Raw genomic sequence first — 27,129 nt, forward strand, 5'->3', positions numbered from 1 at the left:
ACCCTCGAAATCCGTATGTACATACATATCGAAAAAGATCGTACAAAATGTAAGCTCCGAACAAAGGAGCGCCGTAGTAGCCGATAGACGACCAAGCGGGCGGATCCGCAAAGCGCGCGTTCCGTACCGTGGGCATGAAACACGACCCCCCGAAGAAAGGGGGTCGATGATTTTAAAAATATACTGAGTATGTAAAGTGGAGACTGTAATAAGTAAAAGTCAATATCGGAACAGAGTGTACGGAGAATGAACGAAATACATAAATAATCAAAATGCACATCAGAAACCATAAATCATGTATGCAGAAAACATATGCCAAAGCCGGCCCTGTTAGGGACTCTAAGATCGAGCGTGGTCGCCCGACACCGGCGCCACAATCATAACAAGAGCATATCGGATCGTATGGCCATATGAAGCATAATCATCAAATATCAAAGATAGGCGTACATGGCACATCATACACCGTAACCCATGTACGTATAATACCTGCCCCTCACACCGGAGCGCGGCGAACAATGCAGAGAAGTACGCTTGAGAACATATCCTGGCCCGGGCTCAGTGTGGGAAACATTGAGGCATCCACGAATGGAGTAGTGAGAAACTAAATGCAATAAAAATACCGTACAGATTTCCAGAGACTCAATGAGGCATAGCGAATAACAAATCAAAGTAATAAAATCGGGCGGAATCATATTAAGCGAGTTTCGGATATCATAATGAATTACGGAGAAATAACCTTTCTACGATCATTTTCATATTCCAAAATAGTTTATAAGACTTAAGGAAATATTTAAAATAATTGTTCATTTAGTAGTTAAAATAGTAGTTAAAACGTTTCCTTAAAAACCGCTCGAAGACCAATCATAAACATGAAAGGGTAAAATCGGAATTAGTGGGTCCACTCGGGGCAACCGAGGCGATGGCCGGAATCATGTATAGTAGGTCTATGGAATCATCCATATGGATCCGAGGGACGTTCCATTACTTTCCGTGCAATCTATGAACATTTGCATAAATCTCTCAATCAAAACGTACTTAAAGGATTCAATTCTATTGAACGAAAAGGGGCATTTTCAAACGCGGATTCCGAAGTTGAGAATACTTTCCAAGGCGCAAATCCGATCCTAGTACACTTAGATCATGCCAAGAGAGAAATAGGAAAGCTTTACATACCTTTTACGCCTTTTACGCTCTCCAAAACTCAACTCTCTTTTCGTCCAAAACCTATAAATAGTCAAGTTTACCATAAGTTAGCCATAAAGCTTTAGGCATTCATTTGGAGCTAATTCTTGTCGACAAAATTTCGGGCAAAGACCTCCTTTATAAATATGACGCCCGAGAATTTAACTCGGCTCAAATACCAACAAACAACCAAACCAATAACATTAATCCACAACAAGAATCACAAACCAACGCTAATAGTCTTCTTTCAACATAAGGCAACAACTTCCCGACTACTTTGCGTTTATAATTCAATATCCATATTTTCATACTCATTTACTCTCCAACATCATCCCAACATCATTTAGAGACATTTCATATAATTTTACATATTATTCACAAAATATATAAATTTCCACCGAAGCCATAACTCGTCCAAAACTTCCATTTTTCAATTAACATATTCATAACGCATTTTCCTTCCTCAAATTCATCAACAACCATCATAACTAGCACTTAAACAATGTAATTTCATAATTCCATCATACTATGTTGGAAACGCACACTTTCCTATAGCAACAGTATGCAATTCTAATTCAAACTTAAAGCGTTAAGTCTCCAATTACATCGTAACGATCGCAACGACACAACTAACATATTAAACAAAATAAATTCAACATGATTCATCACCCTATACACCCCACGGCCAACATGCATATTTCCAACTTCCTTCCATTTTCGTTCTACTTTCATTTCCAATACAAATTCCACAACAATCACAACTATAATACAACATAAATTCAATATGATCTTACTACATATATTCGGCCATATACTTCCATACACACTAACTTTGCTACCTTCCAAATTTCCATATTTCTATGCTTTCAACTCATTTTCATATGCCACAACACAAACAAGGCTTCATAACGCAAGGATAAGGGATGAATTCTTACCTTATTCTCTAGTCTTCTTCACTTGAACTTGTGATCACTTTGATGAATCAAGGCCTCCTTTCCCCAAACCAACTACACCAAGTTGATGAGGCTACTCAAGTTGGTAGGAAAATCACAAAATATAAATTTTTAGAACAAGATTTTTGGTGGCTAATTTTTCTATGGCAAACCCGAAATGGGGTTCTTGGTCTTGCTCTTGTTCCTTTTGTTTTTCTCTTCTTCTTAGTTCATGAAACTTCTAAAGGGTGATGACATATATATATAATACTCTCTTTATTAACTTGTCACATGACCAAGCACATGACTAATTCATGTGGGCCATGGGCCAAAGCTTGGCCGGCCATGCCCTTTAATTTGGGCCTCAATTCCATAATTTTTTTTAGCCCAATTGGTTGCGGATCTTATTTTGTAATTTCCGAGACAAATTTCAAAAATTCCAAAATTGCCCTTAGACTTTCCCGACTCTTCCACACTAATATTCTTTCATAACAACTCATGTCTTTGCAAGGAAATCAATTATGACTTTATTTCATACAAGTCAAGATTATTCCTAGTTTTTTTTCCAAATGTGCGAAGACACGGGATATAACACCGACACAGCATCGGCCGAGGGACCCGGAGGTACAGTCTTACCGCGCCGGAACCCGGGTGGATCGGGTGCCCCTCGAGCTCCTCGGAGGTGGGGGCGTAGGAGAACTCGGGGTCGAATGTGTATCCCGATGAGTCGAGCTCTCGTGGACCGGGGGCTTGGCTAACCGCCTCACCCTCAACCGATTTGCCCTTCGGGGGCTGCACGTCGCTTTTACTCTTCCCGGGTCATCGCCGAAATCATACAAGATTATTAGATTAAGGACTTCACTTATGACACGCCTCTATTCGCACGATCTCTAACATGAAAGAAGGAATGACACCCTATTAATGTCTCGTAGCCTCCTGTTTATAGATGTGGTGCACAACACACCGATAAACAAGACTCTACTAGGCACCATCTGCGGACATGCCGAGGACTGAAGTGCTTTGATACCACTTTTGTCACGACCCAACCTAGGGCCATGACGAGTGACCGAGCTTAACCTGCCCGATAACCCAACTTATGTTACCTGTACTCAAACATGGCATTCAATAGGGTCTATTTAACTAAGTTTGAAAGCCGTAAATAGAATACCAAAGTCCATCCGTAACTCAAAACATCTCAAAACATACTTATATATATGTAACATATCACAAGGCAAGCCAACGAGGTCGCCGATATCTCTACAACAAAAAAATGGCCAAGGCCAAATAAAGTACTATGACACCCACGCTATCCGCAGACTACTAGATGAGTATGACCGTGCATAAGTGACGGGATGTGTGGCCCCGTCGTACCCATAATGTATACAAACAAAATTATACAAAAACAGGAACAGTCTTCGAAGCAAGTGGAGCTGTCTGACTCTCAATGCTGACTCCTCCTACGTGGTTGGATCGTCTAACCGCATCCCTGAACCTGCGGGCATGAAATGCAGCCCCCGAAGAAAGGGGGTCAGTACGGAATATGTACTGAATATGTAAGGCAATACCGAATCAAGGAAAAGCGTAACAGTAAGCAAGTTTAGAAAGCAGCACGGGAGTAACCGGAACAAAGACTTTGAACCATGTCATATGGTCCCACACAAATTCTAGCATACACAATATAAATATAGAATATCTCTACTCGTAGCGCTTCCGGCTAATAACACAATAGTCCCTTCGGATGGCCGCTTCCGTGTAGTCATGATGGCCCCTTCACGTCGCTTACGCAGCTAGGATGGCCCCTTCGGCGACCTCTTTCGGCTTAAGAATATCATAATCCGGCTGATCGGTGGGACAATAACAATACATATGATATACGTATGAATATGTAATGAAGTTACAAAACGTTGCACCCTTTCGCAGTGGTTTTTATTACAACTCCCTTTGGAGAGATTTTTGAGAACAAGTTTTAGAGTTTCCTTCGTTTACCATTTGCTTTGTAGTGAACATGTAAGTATAATGTATCGCGTGCTTCCTTCGAATTATCAACAAGAGTATAGCATGAACGAAACAAGACATTGGATATCAACTCCAAATCCAACTAAGAATAGAGTACTTATGTTTTACGTTCTTTACGAGTCATATAAAAGGGATCATGCCAAAGTATAAAAAAAGGGTTAGCCTTACATACCTTATTTACGCCTCAAGCTAATCCTCGAGTCCCTTCCCGAGCTTAGTCAACTAAAATACCATTAACAATATAGGGATTAAGACTAGGCCAACAAGATTATTCTAACTAATCATTTATTCTGTCGCCTAATGGGATTTGGATAGCATCTCTTCTATAATACTACCAACCCAACAATTCCAAATTAAGCTAATAACCAACAACAACAACAAATCTAACAATTTACAACAATAATATGACTAAACTCATCATACAATTCTATCTAAAACAGCCCCTAAACCACAACGCCTTAATATTCGGTATACGATAATTATAACTATATTTCTAACACTTTAATCCGTTAAATCTCCACGTAATCATCTCAATAACAAAGATGAGAAAATAATACATACCTTAGCAGCATCTCAACCACGAAAATATCATCCCCCAAGCTCAATATTTAGCTTGAAACGACGACAACTCGTATTACACTTTATCTTTCACGAGCCTCGGGATTCGGGGCCTCGAACTTGATCGAATCCTTGCTTTATCTCTCTAACCCTCCTCACTCTCTCTCTAAAATATTCTAGATCTTTTTGCATGAAATGAGGAAGATAATGGGTGAAAATTTTCCTTAAATAGCCAAGGAAGTGGGCCTGACCCGACTTGGAGTCGGGTTGGGCCGAGCCCACTGCCAGTTTGACCTTTCCTCCTTAAAACGTCCATAACTTTTTATCCCTATGTCGCATGAAGGCCCACAACCTATGGTTCGAAAGGTATTTCAATTATCTACAACTTTCATTTTTTGTGTTTTCCCAAATTCTCAACGTATAATGGTGTGTTGGCCTTGTAAAGCTAGATCACCCGAAAACGTATCCTTAAATCATCCTTTTGGAGTGCTTATGCTCATATTTGGCTTAAGTGTCCCTCTTAAGACTTGCTAAACTTCCTATGTACTATTCATATAACTTATCATATGCCCTTTATAAAATCCCGACATATGGGCCCCACCTCAACTTACGGTTACGAGGGCTATTTGTCAAGTAACGTATTAACCAACTTACACCATATGGCCTCCACTGTCATCTATATGTTATTCTTATACATATATAATAGAATATTCATCCCTAATCCTTGTATATCTTTACTCTCCCCTGAGCCCATACTAAGTCGTCTGCAGTCTCGGTAACACGAAATTTTTTCGGGGTGTAACAATATTAGACTTGAAAAAAAAACTATGACGTTCTTAAACATCAGAAGAAGAAATTTATTAGCTCAGGGCCAGAGTTCAAGGCGTATTGGCATATCAAGAAGGTATCAGAAAGAAGCAGAAACAAATTGACAATAAGTGTACCATGAGGCAGACATAGGAAGAAAGTATGGAAGACACCTTAAGAGAATGCTTCACGCCGACATGAGCTATGATATTTCTAGACTATGGTTTGAAGCCCCCGTATCGGGCAAAATTGCGCCGTACCTAAATATGCAGCGACACGTCCTAAAAGGGTAGTAAAGGGAGCAAGAAAGGTTTCCAAGTCAAATTCACAAGGATGACAGAGAGGACGCCATATATGAGAAAGGTAATTGCCCACTAACAAGGAAACAAGAAGCGAGAAAAAGAGAATACTTATAGGATGACGAATAGTTACGGCACGGCAAGTCAAGGCTACAATAATGAGGACAGAGCGAGAGCGAGATACTAGTTAAATTCCGATCATGTACATGAGGGCAAAGAAGTGAAAGAAGTTGACTGAAGGCAATAAAAGGGTTAAGGAAGAATGAGAAGAGACTGACCCAAGTTCTAGTTTAAGCAACTAGTAATCGGACCCTAAAGGGAGAATAACTGTTCTAAGGAATCAAAGATGATGTCGTGGGTTGGCAATACTGCAACATTCGAGGACGAATGTTCCTAAGGGGGGAAGGATGTTACACCCCGAAAAATTTCGCGCTACCAAGGTCGTAGATAGCTTAGTATGGGCCTGAGGAAGAGCAAAGTTATGCGAGGATTAAGGAGAAAGGTTATATTATAAGAGTGTAATAATGGTATACTTATGACATTTAGAGGCCATATGGGGTGAATTGGTTCATATGTCACTTGATGGAAAGCCCTCGTTGCTGTAAGCTAAGTGGGGCCCACACGCTGGAGTTTTACAAAGGACATATGAAGAGATATATGAGTGGTACAGAGAAATTTTAGCAAGTCATAAGAAGGACAGCCAAATATGGGCATAAGCCCTCCAAAAGGACGATTTAAGGAAACATTTTCGGATAATCCGACTTGGAGGGGCTAAAACGATATTATAACTTTGGAATTTGGAAAACCACCAAGAACGAAAGTTGTAGATAATTGAATTATCTTTCCAACCATAGGTCGTGGGACCTCACACGATGTCGGCATCAAGAGTGATGACCTTTTTACTGAATGAACACGCAGGCAGCAAAATAAGCCTGCGCGAACGCGCCAAGACCATGCGAACGCACCGGGCAATTATTATGTCGATGCCGGCAGACTTAACCTTATAAAAAGGGGCTTATCCCCTTATTTCCTCATCCAACATCCTAAAACCTTCTCCAAAATTCTGTAGAATTCCCCCCAATTCCCAAGACCAAAATTTGAGCCCAAATCAGGTATAATTCCCGAATTTCGGTCCAGACAACGTATAGTTGCGATTATAAAATCGTATAGCGGCGTGCTTTGGCTCAAGTTCAAGAATGAAAGTGAATATATAGCAATAATATTGGGAGTAAGGTATGAATCTCTCCTTATTAATATTAATTTCGATTTATTTACGAAGGAAAAGTCGTTAAACAATTGTGTAGCGAGTTGGTTAGTTACGGAAATTGGAAAAACACCGTGTGGGGTGTTTTATGGAATATTTTGGTGTTGATAATGATGTTATTGTTGTTGTTGTCATTGTTGTTATTGTTGGTTGCTGAATTATAATTTCGGGCTAGGCATATAAACAGGAGAGATCTTTGCCCGAATTTCGACAGATTTTAAGGAGATTAAATTTGAAGGCTTAGGATAAGTATATAACAATGGGCCTAACCATATTATGAATGGTCTTATATATAGATTCTGGACCGGATATAGGTGGGAAAGCCGAGACGTGAATTCTCAGGTATGTTAAGGCTCGTCTCTTTCCTTCAAAGGCATGATTCCTATGTTATGATTCCAAAAATGTTTCCATAACTGACTTGTTTTCAAAAGCTCGAAGTTCATGACTCTTAAAGCCTCTTATAATGTTAAATGGAAAATGTTCTATGATGATTGTGACGATGATAATGATTCTCTTCTTTTGAAACTCCGAAGCTATGATTTGAGGGCATTATGAGATTATTGTGTTGCACCCCACCCATGGTAAGGCGTGATTGGCAACCGGCACCTTACGAAAATCGAGCGAACCAACTTATAGCTTGTATTCTCTATGTCTCGAATGATAAAATAAGGCTGAGGCTAGATATGAATGTAATATCATGTATAAATATATGTCCAATGGACCCACGATGCCAATATAACGACCGAATTTAACATAACGAAGCTATACACGAGAAATGTCCGCAAAGCCTCTATGAACATGACCGAAGTATACAAGTCGGGACGGGGCCCCGACATGCCCCGAAAAAAAAATCATACAAACATATATACATCTAGACTCGGCAACGCTCCGGAAGAAGTGGAGCTCACCAATCATAACCGGTACTCGAAGGCAGCCTACGATGAAAGATCCTCGTCTTGTCTATCCACACCTGCGGGCATGAACGCAGCGTCCACAAGAAGGGACGTCAGTACGAGCAATGTACTGAGTATGTAAGGCATGAATAGTAGCATAGTAAGAGATACCGAACATGAAAAATAATATAATGAACGTATGAAGATAAAGTAATGTAAAAGAGATCAACCTGTGCCTCTAAATGCCCTTTTAAGGCGAATGTCGTGCATGCTTAGCTTTTAAAAAAAAAGACTTTTCCATATATATCCATATATAATATCCTGTCCGGCCGTTAAGGCGCGATAATATATATAGCATCTTGCCCGGCCATTAAGGCACGGTAATATATATAGCATCTTGCCCGGCCATTAAGGCACGGTAATACATATATATACACATAGCGTCTTGCATGGTATTATCTTACCCGGCCATGTAGGCTCGGTGTCATCTTACCCGGCCCTTTCGGGACTCGGTGTCATCTTACCCGGCCCTTTCGGGACTCAATGTCATCTTACTCGGCCCTTTCGGGACTCGATGTCATCTTATCCGGCCCTTTCGGGACTCGGTGTCATCTTACCCGGCCTTTCGGGACTCGGTGTTATCTTACCCGGCCATGTAGGCTCGGTATTATCCCCAGCTGATTAGTGGGATGCAATGCATACATACATACACACACATAAAAAAAATACATACATGAAATCAACACCATCATTGGCTTTACCATTATCATCATATCATTCCTGAAGGATTAACCATCGTAGGATGAAATCGACGATGTCACGGGAATCTTGAGAATCATGAACTTAGATAACATTGGAAATAGAATCATTATCTTCGCTACATCTCACCTCGAAGGAACGAATAACATGAGGTGAGACCATCAACAATAAGTAAGATCTAGGGATTCATGGAATGGCTCAGCAATCTCATAATGCTCTCAAATCATAGCTTCGGAGTTGCTAGAAGAGAATCATCATCATCGTCACAGTCATCATAGAACATAGTTCATTTAACATCATAAGAAGCTTTAAGAGTCATGAACTTCTAGCTTTTGAAAACAAGGAGGTTATGAAAACATTTATGGGATCATAACTTAGGAATCATGCCTTTGAAAGAAAGGGACGAGCCTTAACATACCTGTTCAGCCTCCAATTATCTACACTTATTCGTCCGAGCTCGCAAGTCTACATTTAAGAGGATTCACACAATCGTTAGACTCATCGTAGTATATTTGTGCTAAGCTTTCAAGTCAAACTATTTTATATCCTGCCGAAAATCGGCAAAGATTTCCCCTGTTTATATGCCTAGCCCGAAATCACAATCCAACAACCAACAACAACAACAACAATACCAACATCAATAACATCATTTCCAACACCAATATGTACCATAAAACAGCCCACACGCTGTTTTCCAACTTCCATAACTAACCAACTTACTACACAATTATTTAACGACTTTGTCTCCGTAAATAAGCCTTAAATAATACCAAAAGAGAAAGATTCATACCTTTTTCTTGTTAAGACAGCAATATCCTCAATATCCACGCTAAAATCCACCAAAACAATACTAGAATCACAACCACGCGTTACCCGGACATAAACCACTACTCCGCGACTTAAAAATTACTCACTTTTTGTTTCCCTCTCTCTCTCTCTCTCTCTCTCTTCAATTTCTGGAATTTTCCAGGAAAATCTGATGAAAAAAGGGGGTTATTACCCTTTATATAGGGGTCAAATTCGGGTCGGGTTCACTGTAGCATTTTACTGTAGCAAGATCGTAGCACGGTTATTGTAGCAAAGCAGCGTTTTCTGCTCGTCAGCTGAACTTGTAACGTCCATAATTCTCTACTCCGATGTCCTATCGATGAGCGGTTTGTTGCGTTGGAAACTAGACTCGACGAACTTCATTTTAGGCTTTTGTTTCACTTCAAAACACTTCATATGCTAAGAGATATTCGTCCCTCAATTTAGACCAAAATTTTCATACAAAACATTACCCATCCTTTCTCCAAAGTCGTACTACTCCATTTCTTCCACTCATTTCCTTATAAAACCTTCCATTATGCCTTATATGCATCCTTCACTCATTAAGTATACTTAATAATGCTTGCTCCTTATATTCCAAAGTGATTTTACTTAACCATAACTCAACGTACTTATGTTTCAAATTTGATAAGTGCTTCTTCGAAGATACGGGGTGTAACATCCTTCCCCCCTTAAAAACATTCATCCTCGAATGTTGTAGTGTGCCGATCCTCAATAGCCTGATTGAATTTTTTGTTCAATTACCGCATACTTATACTATAATTTGGTCAGTTTCGTCCTGTTCTTTCTTAGCTCTTTTCTTTCTTAGCTCATATATTTATCAAATTCATTTGTGAGTGTTCAAAACACACTTAAACTATAGCCAATAACACACCTCACATATATATAGTCACAAGTCAACTAGTATTCCGTTCTCATTTCTTATACTAACGTTTAGAGCTAATTTTTCTTTCAATTATTCTTGTTGCTTTTGCCTTTTGTGTTGAGTTTGTGACCGTTCAAGAATTTGTGCCTTTTTGCTTTCCTTTGTTACGTTTAAAAGATTTAACCTTCAATTGGGTATTTTTTCCAAAATTTCAAACCCAAAAATCCTTACTCTTAACGGTTACGTTTCTTCAACCATCCGTCTTAATTCCTTTCCATGATAAGTTATACCCATATCCTCAATACAATTTCTTAATTACGTACATTCCTAATGTTCCATCACCATCTTTATTATTCCTCGTAGCAGGATTATAGATTGTGATGAACCAATAATCATAGTTCAAACTGGTCTATAGCTCACAATATCTTCGAAGTGTGTTGGCAATCAAAACTCTCCCTTTAATTCCTTTGCCTCAAATCTTGTAATATAACTTATAATTATAAAGTTAGGGCAATTCTCACTTTACCACAACTTTTTTTCTAACATCAGTATGGTATACTTACCCTTGACTTCCTTATTCCAGTGATCATTTAGTTAGTTGTCATTTCTTGCTGGTATTTCGGTGTGTCCATTCCCATCTGCGGGGCATAACCTTACGTTGATGGTTCATATAATTCTATAATACATACCCTTGTACTCGGTATGGTTAGTGACTCGTGATATACTTTCTAATTTCTAGTGATGCTGCTGCCTTTCTATCTGCACCCACACCGTTCTTCCTCCACTTAGAGATCGCCACACCGCTTATCGTTACTCCTTTTGTTAAGATTGTCATATTTTTCCTTTAACATCAAGATTTTTCTTCCGTTGTAACCCAAAGTGTCCTTTGTACTCATCATCCATTTCGTCATTCTCTTTGTAGTTAGCTTCGTAAACCTTTCTTACTCTCTTTATTACTCTTTAGGATACGTCGCTGCCTATTTAGGAGCGGCACAAACTTCCCTGGTCTAGAAATATCATATCTCACGTCTGCATGAAGTATTCTCTTGATCCCTTTTTAATTCCCTTTCATACCTGCTTTGTGGTATGCTTATCTTTAATTCGTCTCTGCTCCCTCTTAATGCATTCTTGATATGCCACTATGTCCTGAATTTTGGCCTCTTTAAGCTAAAATCTTTCTTTTCTTGGAATTTTGACAATGCCATACCTCGTTTCAGGACTAGATCTGCTCTTCCCCCTTCTTAAGGGTGTTCTTATACATTTGTAACTCCGAGTACTGGTAGTCATTAACTTATCCTGACGATCCGTCAATTCTTTTGGTCTCTTATAATACCGGGGTTCTCCCGCCGTATAGCTTGACTTATTTTCTTCTCTGCTAATCGAGGGCTTTGCATGTAACCAAAGCGCTCATGCATTACCAATCCATTCTCGCTACCTTCTTTAAGGCCCTTCTACTTCTACCTTTTGTGTCTGAACATTTTCGAATCCATAGGTTAACGGGGACATTGGAATCCATCAAAATACTTTACGGAACGTTTGGTCACACTTTGCTCCTTTTGTCCCTCGTCTTCCTCCACAACTATTATCACTGAAATTCTTCTTACTCTGAGTTTTCGGTTTCACTTTACGTTTACAATGTACCATTGAAAGTTAATATGCTACACTCTTCCACTTCCACTATGAATCCCTTTTTCTCACTTAGCTCACTTATCCGAAATCTTCCTTGACTACTTATTTGCATCCCACCTATGCGTTGTAGTTCTTCTAGTGTTCTGCCACTTTTTGTTCCTGTCGTGGAATCCTTGCAAATAAACTCTCTTCTTTCTTCTCCTTCCTGCCACCAAGGCTAGTCCATACTCATGAATATTTCCCATACATCCTTCTATAATCAAATCTCGATATTCCTTATCCTCATCCTATGTCATTGATGTACTACCTCTCGGTTAGCTTTGTTAATTCATTATCCTCTCGCTTGTCCTTGGTGATTGCTCAATTTTTCTTTTCTTCCCTTCTTCTTCTCTCCTCTCCTTTTGACCAGCCCATTAGTGTACCTTTCCTACTTTAATCCTCAAACCTTCCTTAAGTTCCTTCCTCCTCGAGCGCTCTTCTCCACTTGTTATTTCATAGTATCGACCCTGAAGTTCGTGAAATATTCCTTTAAACGTGCAAATCCGTTCTATTCTTAAATCATCTTTTAGGAAAGCTTCTTCATTTCCGAGGCAACCGTGTCAGTATGACTACACATTTATCCCTTTATATACCTCTCGAGAGCTGGAAATCTCTTAGTATCGTTGCAAGGCCTGATCATTCTCTCTCTTACTTCACATTCCTAGTTGTGGTCACTACCCTTTAGTCCCACTTGTCGAAGTCGTTCTCCAACCCTACACATTTATCTTTTATTCCATACTACCGCACTTTATCCCTTTCGCATGCTTACCTTCAAATTTTATCCAAATAGTCCCTTGCTTTGCCCGTTGTCTCTCTTGGAAGCTTCACTCACCCTTGTTCCTTACATTTTTTTTTCGCGACATTTTGATCTTCTTACTTCTTGCATACTCACTTTCTTCCTTTCCCTGATGTTATTGCATTAGGACTTTCCAACTCTAACCTGTAGTGAAAATAACATCAACTTACCTTGTAACATTTGTACCACTTTTGTCACTTGAACTTCATTACCCTGTTCGATTAATGCCTTTAATATATAGCAACGTCGGTTGCTGGGGCACACATATCAGTTGACGCGGCCACATATGGGATTTCATACACATACATACATATATTTACTAACGCCTTGCTTCCAAAGTATTTCCGAATACCTTTCACACTTATCCTAGTTCTAGAGTTGTGATGCACCTTCTTTCTCGCCACCGATCTAGTCCGCCTTGTCCTTCGCGACCTCTTGAGGTTTCCAACCACTCCGCATACTCCAATTTCCCTTAGGCTACTCTAGCTTCTCATCTGTCCCTTATCTCTGAATTTGTAAGACTTTTAGTACACTTCCCGGGGGGTCACCCATCCTAGTATTACTCTCACCCCAGCACGCTTAACCTTGGAGTGCTAATGGGATCCGGTGCGTTAGTGCTGGTATGATCGCATCCACCCTAATGCGTGACCTTTATCACATAACCTAGAACAAAGCCGAAATTCTAACGGATTTCGATAAATTCTCGTAGTGCATCTCTCTCTCCGATTAAAAGGATTCCTTACTCTTCCGACGAAGCAAATGCTATTTTAACCTTTGGAACTCCCGATGACAAGCCATCAATCAACACATACAACTGCTTTCCATTCCTAAATTTTAAGATTCCTTGTAGCGGTAAAACTTCTTAGCCGTAGCTATCTATAAGTACTTTAGTTATCGGTCCCTTCAAAACTTCCATTCGTCAACTATCAATGGTATCCTACAATAGTTGTACGCACATAAGAAGTTCTAATAAAAGACTCATATACCTGTAGTCGGCCTGTCCTCCTCTTGGTCTGGAGGGCTGTAGAGTGAAGTATCCTCCTCATCGTGCTTGCACCATTCTGTTAGCCATCTCATCATGGCGATTGTTTGTATGGTTCTATGTCATATACTCTCGCAATTGATATAACTAGCGGCTTGAAATTTCACGAGGATTCATTGTCACCAGCTCGTTTCGACCAACGCAATATCCTTGAATCCTCGTCCTTAAATTTTAGGAAAATTTTGACAGAGTTTTCCCCCTATACTTCTTACTATCCAAACCCTGCACGCAGCCCAGAAAATACATGCAATGCCTCACAGGGTCAAATATATACATGCGTAACACACCTTAGCCTCACAGGGCTCTCAATATCGAACAGAAATGCAAAGATGACAAAACTTACCTCATGCGTCACAACTCGGAATATACTTGAACTTTTATCAATCGTCCTTGTATATTTCCCTGGTCACTTTCCCTTCCATTCATTGGCTATACATTTCAATAATACTTGCAACATTCTTACCATATTTGACTTATAATCCTTTTTACCATTACTTACCTCTCGTATCGTTTCCTTCAACTTTTCGTCGTCCGTAATCTTACAACCGAACTTATCATTAAATTATACACGTAACTAATTCCCCCGCTTTCGTTCAATCAGCTTATCTTGACTATGACCAATTTATTCTCATAGAAGATGCACATCTTGATGACATAATTTCAACAAAGTGACTTACTTCTGTAATCCTAATATCATCATCCTCTTCCTTTATCAACACCATTCTTCCGCTGAAATCAAGGGTTAGTACAAGAAATTTCATTTCCTATGACTTGGCTCTCCCGCACGATCTAAGATGAGAAAAGAAGGTCAATCATTCCTAAATGCCTTGCAGCCTCCTGTTTATAAATGTGGCCGGCTTCACACCCATAAATAGGACTCTGCTAGACACGGCTTGTAGACAACCCTAGGATAGAATTGCTCTGATACCAATTTGTCACACCCCACCCTTGGTAAGGCGTGATTGGCACCCGGCACCTTACGGAAACCGAGCGAACCAACTTATAACTTGTATTCTCTATGTCTCGAATGACAAAATAAGGCTAAGGCTAGATATGAACGTAATATCATGTATAAATATATGTCCAATGGACCCACGATGCCAATATAACGACCGACATAACATAACGAAGCTATACACAGGAACTGTCTGCAAAGCCTCTATGAACATGACTGAAGTATACAAGTCGGGACAGGGCCCCCGACATGCCCTGAACAAAAATCATACAAACATATATACATCCAGACTCGCAACGCTCCAGGGAAGAAGTGGAGCTCACCAATCATAATCGGTACCGAAGGCGACCTACGATGAAAGATCCTCGTCTTGTCTATCCACACCTGCGGGCATGAACGCAGCGTCCACAAGAAAGACGTCAGTACGAGCAATGTACTGAGTATGTAAGGCATGAATAGTAGCATAGTAAGAGATACCGAACATGGAAAATAATATAATGAACGTATGAAGATAAAGTAATGTAAAAGAGATCAACCTGTGCCTCTAAATGCCCTTTTAAGGCGAATGTCGTGCATGCTTAGCTTTTAAAAAAAAAGACTTTTCCATATATATCCATATATAATATCTGTCCTATCGTTAAGGCGCGATAATATATATAGCATCTTGCCCGGCCATTAAGGCACGGTAATATATATAGCATCTTGCCCGGCCATTAAGGCACGGTAATACATATATATACACATAGCGTCTTGCATGGTATTATCTTACCCGACCATGTAGGATCGGTGTCATCTTACCCGGACCTTTCGAGACCCGGTGTCATCTTACTCGGCCCTTTCGGGACTCGGTGTCATCTTACCCGGCCCTTTCGGGACACGGTGTTCGGGACTCGGTGTTATCTTACATATAGGCCTCGATATTATTTGTAGGCTCGGTATTATCCCCCCGATCGTGGGATGCAATGCATACATACATATACACACACAAAAATAATAAATACATGAAATCAACACCATTATTGGCTTTACCATTATCATCATATCATTCCTGAAGGATTAACCATCGTAGGATGAAATCGACGATGTCACGGGAATCTTGAGGATCATGAACTTAGATAACATTCGAAATAGAATCATTATCTTTGCTACATCTCACCTCGAAGGAATGAATAACATGAGGTGAGACCATCAACCATAAGTAAGATCTAGGGATTCATGGAATGGCTTAGTAATCTCATAATGCTCTCAAATCATAGCTTCGGAGTTGCTAGAAGAGAATCATCATCATCATCACAGTCATCATAGAACATAGTTCATTTAACTTCATAAGAAGCTTTAAGAGTCATGAATTTCTAGCTTTTGAAAACAAGGAGGTTATGAAATATTTATGGGATCATAACTTAGGAATCATGCCTTTGAAAAAAAGGGACGAGCCTTAACATACCTGTTCAGCCTCCAATTATCTACACTTATTCATCCGAGCTCGCAAGTATACATTTAAGAAGATTCACACAATCGTTAGACTCATCGTAGTATATTTGTGCTAAGCTTTCAAGTCAAACTATTTTATATCCTGCCGAAAATCTAAAGATTTCCCCTGTTTATATGCCTAGCCCGAAATCTCAATTCAGCAACCAACAACAACAACAACAATACCAACATCAATAACATCATTTCCAACACCAATATGTACCATAAAACAGTCCACACGCTATTTTTCAACTTCCATAACTAACCAACTTACTACACAATTATTTAACGACTTTGTCTTCATAAATAAGCCTTAAATAATACCAAAAGAGAAAGATTCATGCCTTTTTTCTTGTTAAGACAACAATATCCTCAATATCCACGCTAAAATCCACCGCAAAACAATACTAGAATCACAACCATGCGTTACCCGGACATAAACCACTACTCCGCGACTTAAAAATTACTCACTTTTTGTTTCCCTCTCTCTCTCTCTCTCTTCTCTCTTTCGGAATTTTACAGGAAAATCTGATGAAAAAAGGGGGTTATTACCCTTTATATAGGGGTCAAATTCGGGTCGGGTTCACTGTAGCATTTTCGTAGCAAAGACACCGTAGCAGTCGGTCGTAGCGCATTGTAGCACGCGTTTCGCTTCTGTCACCGAACTTGTAACGTCTATAATTCTCTACTCCGATGTCCTATCGATGAGCGGTTTGTTGCGTTGGAAACTAGACTCGACGAACTTCATTTTAGGCTTTTGTTTCACTTTATATGCTAAGAGATATTTGTGCCTCAATTTAGACCAAAATTTTCATACAAAACATTACCCATCCTTTCTCCAAAGTCGTACTACTCCATTTCTTCCACTCATTTTCTTATAAAACCTTCCAGTATGCCTTATATGCATCCTTCACTCATTAAGTATACTTAATAATGCTTGCTCCTTATATTCCAAAGTGATTTTACTTAACCATAACTCAACGTACTTATGTGTCAAATTTAATAAGTGCTTCTTCGACGATACGGGGTGTAACATATTGAGCCATTCCATAAATCCCTTAACCGTACTTATCGTTCATGGTCTCACCTCATGTTACTCGTTCTTTTGAGGTGAGATATAGTGATGATAACGATTCTATTTCCAGTGCTACCTAAGTTCATGATCCTTCAAGGATTGATATGATGATAATGGTAATGCTAATGATGACGTTGGTTTCATTTATGTACTTTTATGCATATGTATGTATGTATGTATGTATGCATTGCATTCTACTGATCAGTTGGGGATAACATCGAGTCTCGCGAGGGCCAAGTACGGATAACATCGAGTCCCGCAAGGGTCGAGTACGGATAACATCGAGTCCCACAAGGGTCGAGTACGGATAACATCAAGTCCCGCAAGGGCCGAGTACGGATAACACCGAGTCCCAAAAGGGCCGGGTACGGATGACACCGAGTCCCGAAAGGGCTGGGTACGGATATGACAGATGTATGTATAGTAAGTGTATGTAAATGCATATGTATGTATGTTGTGTATGGATATGTATGAAATTTCTTTCCTGTAGACGAGTAGTTTACCTAACAGAGATCTTAAGAAGAGTACGAGGTATAATTACTTACTTATCTTATGTTATCTTCATTCTGATATCATACTACTATTCATGCCTTACATACTCAGTACATTGTTCGTACTGACGTCCCTTCTTGTGGACGCTGCGTTCATGCCCGCAGGTGTAGATAGACGAGACAAGGATCTTCCATAGTAGACTTCCTGCAGGTGCCAGTTCTGATTGGTGAGCTCCATTTCTTCCTGGAGCACTGTCGAGTCTAGATATATATATATGTATGATTTTTTTCAAGGTATGTCAGGGCCCTGTCCCGACTTGTATACTTTAGTCATGATCATAGAGGCTTTTACGGTTCTCGTGTACGACTTAGTCATAATGTGACGATAGTAATGTTGGCATCATGGGTCTAATGTACATATATTTATGCATGATATTATGTTCGTATTTAGCCTCTCGATCCTATTGTTTCCATTTGAGACACGAAGGATGTAAGTTATAAGTTGGTTCGCTCGGTTTCCGTAAGGTGCCGGGTGCCAATCACGCCCTATCAAGGGTGGGGTGTGACACTAAAGTCTTCTTTATCCTTTCATCAAGCTCAACCAAACAGTCATTAGTAAGCTCTAACTCATGTCTCAGACTCTCTATGACGGCTTTGTCATGGTCAATCTTCTCTAAATACTTGGGATCTCTGTCGTCAGCTCTTCTCTGAACCAAATGGGCTCGAATCTCAGCTTTCGAATCCTTATCTAGCACACAACTATGGAGAATAGGTCTGGGAGGAAGTGTACCTTGTAATTTGGCCCTCAAACAATCTTTATACTCCACAACACAACCCGAACAAAACTTATCTTCGGCCAATCGGGACCCCAAATCATGCGACCCTTCAATTCTCGCATGCAATCCAAAGCCCTTGGCGGTCCATCGATGTCATAGTCAATGATAAAATCTCCCATGCGTCTGACCTGCGGTACGACTTGGATACTCACAAATTGTCTCAAGACCCTAGGAAGCGCATAAGGGCGAATGAATCCCTCGAATTCCCATAAGCAGTAAGAATGGGCACTTTTTACCCTTAACCACAACTTTATCGGACACGAAGTTGTGGAACATCCATTGAACGATTTTTCTTCTTTCAACCTGGAAAAGGTGAATGTCCAACTTTGTTTGTTTTGTTCCCCGAAGTTTGGGCAAAAATCCAGAAGGCCATCCCTTTCGGCTGGCATACTTAAGTGTTGTTCACCCATTACTTCGATTATATGCTTAAGGATCCACCATTATAGGAGTAAGTTATAACCTTGGAAGTCTTTGTAATGGTTTCGGCAAAGGCTCAAGGCTCGGTACAAATCGGCTAGGTTGATTGGGATTAGGTTAAAGTATTTAGTTTTCTCTTGTTGGGTTATGCCGTAGAAGATGGCATGAGTGACCGAAATGACTTAGGTGTCTATGGCTAAGGAAAAATCTTTGGGAAAAACCATGATTCCCATAAAGCAAATGGCAAAAGCTAAAGGTCTGGTGGCCGTCCATTCAACATAAGTCTTGAACTCCCCGGGATGTTCCACAAATCTATTTGAGCTTCCAAATCTTTTGTATAACTTTCTAAAGGGTATGGTTGGACCATGGGCCCAATTGGTGTAGTTCAAGGAAAGAATTTTGTAAATTTGGGAGTAGGTGGGTTTTTTTGGGATTAAGGCATTTTGGTCGGGTTTCTTTCTTATTTTAAATCCCGGGCCTACGCTAGTCAATACATCCCTGAACTCCTCTAAGGTAGGCGTCATCTCGACATCGTCCCCAAATAGAAAAACCATCCTATCTCTATCCCAAAACCCGGTAATTACTTCTATCAATTCGTTACAACCCGTCATAGTCATGATGGATGTCAGCTTTCCTAAATGACATGAAATTCCTTTTTTCTCATCCGGTGACATTTGGCCCCACCAAATGCTTAGTAATTTTGGTGTAGTTAAAACCATGTCAAAATTCAAGTTAAGTGACATCTACAAAACAGAAGTCAGGGTTAATTCACCCCCCCCCCCCCACACCACTAGGCAATGGTTCCATTCATAGGTACATTACATGTATCCTAAGATCACATAATATGAGATGTGGTGTTTTTCAGGTCATAGACCGTACTTGACAGGGGGTATTCTTCCCATCAGGTTTGGATACGTCTAAAATATCCAAACCACCCGGTCTACTTCATATTTAGATTTGGATTAGCTCTAACCTAGGCATATGCAAGAGTGGATTTTTCGAATTGACCTAGGACCCGAGCGGACTACTCGGGGTGAACCGTTGTCGGCCGTTGGATGACCGCACACCAACTTAACGTTCAATGTGTTCTAAAGAAAGGGTGTTTTGATTTTTAGTGAAGGCTAGACCGCGATCCCGCTTGTCCCCTTTGAAACCATGCTTTTTCCCAAGAGTGGCGGAGTTTATGATATGAAATGAATGACAGTTATAATTGCGGAAATTAAATACATAGACAAACAAATACAGTTAAAATCATATTATATTGAAACCCTTATGATTAGAACCTAGAAAATCCCTAGCAGAGTCGCCATCTGTTACGGTTCACTTTTACGCGGGCGCATAAAAGCTACTTCGAGGTTGTCGGTGCTCTAAATGGATTTTAGTATTTTTAGAGTCGCCACCTAATTTATTAAGGGAAATTTGGAAAACCGAGTAAAAGATTTTTCAACCAAGAGAGATCTCTTTTATTGTACCAAAGTTCGAGGTAAGGGTTCTGGTGATCCCCTAGAGAAGGTTTTACACACCCTATTATTAAAAATTCGTAGAATACGGCTAACCTACAAGCTTCAATGTGTGATAAATTGTGAGTATTTGCTAAAATGTTTTCTTTCTTGCAAAGCTGTCATTCATTCATATCATTAATCCGAGAATTTTTTTTGGCAAAAAGTCCCCTTAGAAAAGGGGTTTTTGGTTTGAAAATCCACGTAAGTGTTCAACTCATCACTTTATTGCCGGACTAGGACACACCCGGGATTGTTCCCGAGTAGAGTCGCTACTATTCTAGTCCTAATAAGATGAGTTTAGTTCTTATGGGTTTTTATTTTATATAAGAAAATATGGAGTATTCTCCTATATTTATATATACATATACATTTATATATATAAGAAAAAGGAAAGTTTTATTAAGTATAAATTTTATCATTTTTGAAGCTCATAAGGTCAAACCATATTCCAAGTCCAAAGTCCATCATACCTCAATCTTGGTCCAAAAACATTCCTCTTATTTCAGTCTGTGTAATGTTGGGCTTCCAGGCCCAAAGTCCTTTTTCAGAAATGTATCAAAGTCAGAAGTTCAAGTAATCCAAATTTAATGTTGGGCTTCCAGGCCCAAATATCCCTTTTTACTCTTAGTCCACAAGTCTTTGAATCCTTTGGCGCAAATAATCTCAAAAATCCATTTTAGTCCAAGTCAAAAGCAGTCCGTTTTTATTTCAAACAAGATCAAAACCTTAACATTAACAAAAGACCCAGACTTTTCTCAAAATTATTTGGGGTGTTTTTCATCTAAAACAAATCCACCATTTAAACAACATTAGGCTATTCATTGAAATTTTTTTTTTTTTTAAATTCTGGGAGCAGTCTGGTTTCATCAGTGGGCTTAAGGCCCAAAACAATCTAATTATTTCAAGATACTAATTTTCACGAAGGGGCGGAAGGCCCAAATCCTTTTACCAGTTAATCAATTTTGAAATCGTTTTGCCTTTATTTAAAGCGCTAGTCCAGTTTTAAACTTAGTTAAAAATTGGATTAAGTTCCATTTCATGCAAAGATTTAAGTTATTCGAACTTCAAAAAAATGTTTAGGCGACTTTCCTAAAACTATAAATGTTGTCCTAAGTCCTATCATCCATAGGGGTTCCAATATACATGTCACGACCTAATCAGAGGGCCATGACGGGCACCCGGAGCTAACCTACCGAGCACCTAAGAACATACATCTCATAATCTTTTTGTCACGACCCAACCAGAGGGCCATGACGGGCACCCGAAGCTAACCTACCGAGCACCTAAGAACATACATCTCATAAAATTTCCTAGGTGGACCGCATGGGTTTTGTAATCTTTAAAGCATGTATCACCAGACAACGACACATTTCTATATAATCATCAGTAACTATGTCCATAAACATAGTCCACCACGGCTGCCAAAATATAATAAAACAATATGAACTGACAACGATATGGGACTTCTAACAGCACACATCTACCTACGAGCCCCTATATAGAGTACAGGAATCCATAAAGACGGGGCAGGACTCCGTCGTGCCCAAGTATTTGTATACAAAAGAGTAGTACCAAAAGACTGCAGCTTCGGAACAACTGGAGCATTTTTGAGACTCCGCTGATGAAGCTCCTAAGGATCAGATCCTTCTACCTGTCTACCTGCGGGCATGAACACATCGTCCACAGGAAGGAACGTTAGTACGAACAGTGTACTGAGTATGTAAGGCATGAATAACAACATAACAAGAAGTATGGAGCATAACGTGGAATAAGGAAATAACCTGTATATCTGTTCGCCTCTTAAGGTGGATACCATGCATGCTTAGCCTTTTAAAGAAAACGTTTTTCATGCATATATAACATAATAATGCTGCGGAACGTGCAGCCCGATCCATATATATGTATTGTATTGCTGCGGAATGTGCAGCCCGATCCATATATCATATCATCAACATATATGTATATATTGCCGCGGAACGAGTGGCCCGATCTATACCCATATATCACGCGTCCGGGCATCCTGCATTCAGGACGATATCGTAGTATACTAACTGATCAGGTGGTTATGCGTACATAACACCTCACCTTTCCTCATATCCCATATATACATGTATAATATACATATATAATATAAGTAGCATTCATGAGAGCCCAAATAAAAGTTACAAATATATCAGAGTGACGTAAGGTCGGTAACTTCCGATTATCTTTTGGAACAATCATCATCTCTTTATCTCACCTTGAAGGACCAAGTAACATAAGGTGAGATCAACAATAATGAATGAAATCAAGAAAATCATGAAATAAACTCAATAATCTCGTAATAGCGTCAAAATCATAAGCTTTGGAATTTTTAGAAATGGGATCATTATCATCACCATTATCATTATAGAAACATCTATCTTTGGCATCATTAGAACTTTGAGAATCATGAACTTCTAGCTATTTGGGATTAAGGATGTTATGGGAAACATGTATGGGTTCATAAGAAAAGATCATGCCTTTAGAAAGAAAGGGTTTAGCCTTAACATACCTGATTGATCTCCTACTACTTAACTAAATGCTTATTCTCTTGAGATTATAATCGAAACTGTAAGCTGTCTGCACCCGAATCCGGAGATTATACTTAATTCACGTTAAAATTTGATGATTGGAAGTTGGGGGAATTTTCTAGAATTTTTGGGAAGTTTTTCAGGGGTGATCTGGAGGAAATAAGGGGGTAAGCCCCCTTTTATATCATTCTAGAGTCGGGTTGCACCGACCTAGGATTTGCTCAGCGCGTTCGCGCCACCTTGGGGAGCGTTCGCGCTGAGTTAGCCCCTGGCTCCTCTGCGCGTTCGCGCCACCTCCAGGCGCGCTCGCATAGAGTTAATCTCTGCTCTGGCAGCCTGTCTTAAAAGGCTCATGACGTTTGATTCCGATGCCGGATTGACAGGCGGTTTATTGCGTCGAAAACTAGCCTTCCCGAACTTCAATTTGGGCTTTTACTCTACCTCAAAACTCTTCGTATACTAAAAGATTTTCTTCGTATACTAAAAAATTTTCTTTCTCCGGGTTAGACCAAACTTATCGTACCAAATCTTACCCAACGTTTTCCCAAAGTTTCAAAAACATAATCTTCTTAGTTCACTTGTTCTCCAATCCTTCCATAACCTATTATATGAGCTCTAGCCCTTTTAATCATAAGATAAGCGCATATAATCTCATATATCTTTGACAATAACTCCAGTGTCCACATTTGAACAGCTAACACCTTGCGAATCTTAATTTACAAAACTATGAGGTGTAACAAAACAAGTGTTGTTAACATATACATAATATATAAAAGCAAGATATATATAATGCAAAGTAGGAGAGAAGTAAGGTAAATTTCGGCTGATGGACCTACCCAAGCCCATCAGTGTCATTATCACCCATGACTGGGCCTTCAACATATTAGCTTCCATTTCTCCTCCATCGGACTCGATAAAGGAAGGCAATTGGGCCTTTGGCCCAATAGGTTTCATGCAAGGATGCGACCCAGGTAGCCTGGGAGGAACCACATAATCACAATAAAAATGATAAGGATTAGTAACTGACTTAGGCAATTAAACATATAATAATTAGAAAGTACATAGGTAAAATATGCAAGCCCAAATGAGCTTGAAACAGAGGCAAACAAATTGGGCTAAGTACAGTCCACACTTAGCAAAATAAACTAAACTCAACAATTATGAAGGAAGGAGGCCTGGCCCAGAATCCAAACAATTAGCCCACACTAGCCAACATGATATACCTCATATACACTAAGGATATTGTCTTCTATACACTCAGTGAGTGTCCAGAAGTTAGTATACCCTGTATACCCAGGTATATCACTTGGTATATTAAAAAAAAAAAAAAAAGAATCAACCTATTAAGAAATAAAACAGCCAAGAGAATCATATAAATGGATTTAATACTTCAAAGTTTCAAATGGACAACAACAAACAAAGGCAAGACAAGGTAACTGCCCACTTAAAACTAAATGTATAATATACAGAATGTTTAAGTCTACAAGCTAAGTCCTCAAAACAGAAACATGGTTTAGAGAAGAAAAGAAAAAAGAACAAAGGGGAAAAGCATACTGAATCACTTGAATAGATTTAAATGGCAATTCATGGACAAAGAGACATGTATCTACAAACCACAGTGTTCAAGAGTTAAGAAAAGAGGTCAAGTAGACAGTTTTATTTCATTCAGATTTCCATTTATAAACTTAAGACATTATTGATGTGTGAAAATAATCATCAGAGTTGTCAAAACATTTACAGGCATGGGGTAGACTCAATTAACACAGAGGTACATAAATGTAAATACTTATAGGTCAAAAGACATAAACAGGTACCATCTAAATGTGCAAATGTCATAGCAGGGGCAGGGTCAGTCAAATCATCCGCGGGTACATAAACTGCTTGAATAGAGGTTATGGACCCTTCTTTGGTAGAAGTAATTCTTTCTTGTAAAGAACCCATTTCGGTACTCAAGGTCGGTTGATAACCCACAGCGGAAGGCATTCTACCCAATAAGGCCGATACTTCGGATCCTGCTCGGACAAAACGGAAGATATTGTCAATAAATAGAAGTATGTCTTGCTCATTAACATCTCAGAAATATTCCGCCATAGTTAGCGCAGTCAAACCAACTCTCATACGAGCTCCCGGCGGTATATTCATCTGACCGTAAACTAGGGCCACCTTTGATTCTGCAAAATTTTCTTCATTAATCACTCCGCATTCTTTCATTTCCATGTAAAGATCATTTCCTTCCCGAGTACGTTCACCCACTCCGCCAAATACGGATACGCCCCGTGAGCTTTAGCAATATTGTTAATCAATTCCATAATGAGTACCGTTTTACCCACTCCGCCTTCCCGAATAGTCCGATTTTTCCTCCACGGTGATAAGGGGCTAAAATATCTACTACATTAATTCCTGTTTCAAAAATAGATAATTTTGTATCCAACTGTATAAAGGCGGGCGAAGATCTATGAATAGGAGACATTGTACTAGTATCTACAGGCCCTAAATTATCAACAGGCTCTTCGAGCACGTTAAAAATTCATCCCAGAGTCGCTCCCCCGACCGGAACACTTATAGGAGCTCCTGTATCAATCACTTCCATTCCACTCGTTAGACCGTCTGTAGCACTCATAGCTACAGCCCTAACTCGATTATTTCCTAATAATTGTTGTACCTCACAAGCCACATCAATTGGTTGATCAACACTATCTCGACCTTGAACTACCAGAGCGTTATAAATATTCGGCATCTTGCCCGGGGGAAAGGCTACATCTAGTACCGGACCGATGATTTGGACGACACGCCCCGGGGTTTTTTTTTTCGAGCGTGGAAACCCCAGAACCAGAAGTAGTAGGATTGATTCTCATAATAATAAAATAAATAAATATGACGAAATGTTTTTTTAAAAAATTATCGAATTAAAAAAAAATGTCCGCTAGCACGTCAATCGGTTAATTCAATAAAATGCAGAGGAAATGAATACATTTACATACTATTAAATCTTATAAGTGAACTAGATAAAAAAGAAAGAAAAACGCAAAGAAAAGAATAGGCTAGGCATAAATCGATATGCTGAAATTGAAATAAAAAAGAAATAAGAAGAGGAGCCAATTAGATACAAATAATGAATCGTTATAGAAAGAGAAAATAAAGTTCAGGTTCGAATTCCATAGAATAGATAATACAGATGGGATTGTCTATAATGATAGACAAATGAAAGACTTTCTCAAGATTCTGATTCATCCACTTGAGATTTTTAAATGAAAAAGACTTACTATATCCACATGAATTATGTCCCCTATCTCTATAAATATAAAGGATTTGTTCCATTATTCCTCACTAATAATAGTGGAATCAATGGCGCAGAGTCAAAAAGAATGAAGACTATTAATAAACCAATCCAATAAATTCGCTCATTTTAGAAGAAATTCCTATATGATTTCTAATCGGGAAAGATTAAACACAAGCAAAATCCATAAGTAACATCTCAAGGGAATGTTACTAATGGAACATGTAGGAATATTAGGTCCTATTCTTTTTTTGTTGACCCTAATTTCAATTGATTGGATGCTTGAGCACTCAGAGATTTTCTGGTTCAAAAATGCCGAATCTCGTCTGAATCATCATTTGTCCGGACTCTTTGGCGTAAGTTCCTTCGCTTGGATAGGGCATTTAGTCCATGTTGCTATTCCTGCATCCAGAGGGGAGTCCGTTCGGTGGAATGATTTCTTAGATGTATTACCGCATCCCCAAGGGTTAGGCCCACTTTTACATGGTCAATGGAATCTTTATGCTCAAAACCCCGATTCAAGTAGTCATTTATTTGGTACCGCCCAAGGGCCGGGAACTGCCATTCTAACTCTTCTCGGGGGATTCCATCTACTCCAAAAAACGCTCCCTAATGAACTGGACAATCAGTGGGTTTCTACTAACA

At 39.5% G+C, this 27,129-nt stretch overlaps 2 pseudogenes; both read right to left on the reverse strand.

Annotated features, from left to right (window-relative positions):
- Positions 1-13,382: 13,382 nt before the first annotated feature.
- LOC132045528 (5S ribosomal RNA) lies at positions 13,383-13,501 on the reverse strand (annotated as a pseudogene).
- Positions 13,502-23,858: 10,357 nt separating this feature from the next.
- On the reverse strand, positions 23,859-26,053 carry LOC132045526 (ATP synthase subunit beta, chloroplastic-like; annotated as a pseudogene).
- Between the last annotated feature and the right edge of the window lie 1,076 nt (positions 26,054-27,129).

This window comes from Lycium ferocissimum, unplaced genomic scaffold, assembly GCF_029784015.1.
Source record: "Lycium ferocissimum isolate CSIRO_LF1 unplaced genomic scaffold, AGI_CSIRO_Lferr_CH_V1 ctg6894, whole genome shotgun sequence".
NCBI lineage: Eukaryota > Viridiplantae > Streptophyta > Magnoliopsida > Solanales > Solanaceae > Lycium > Lycium ferocissimum.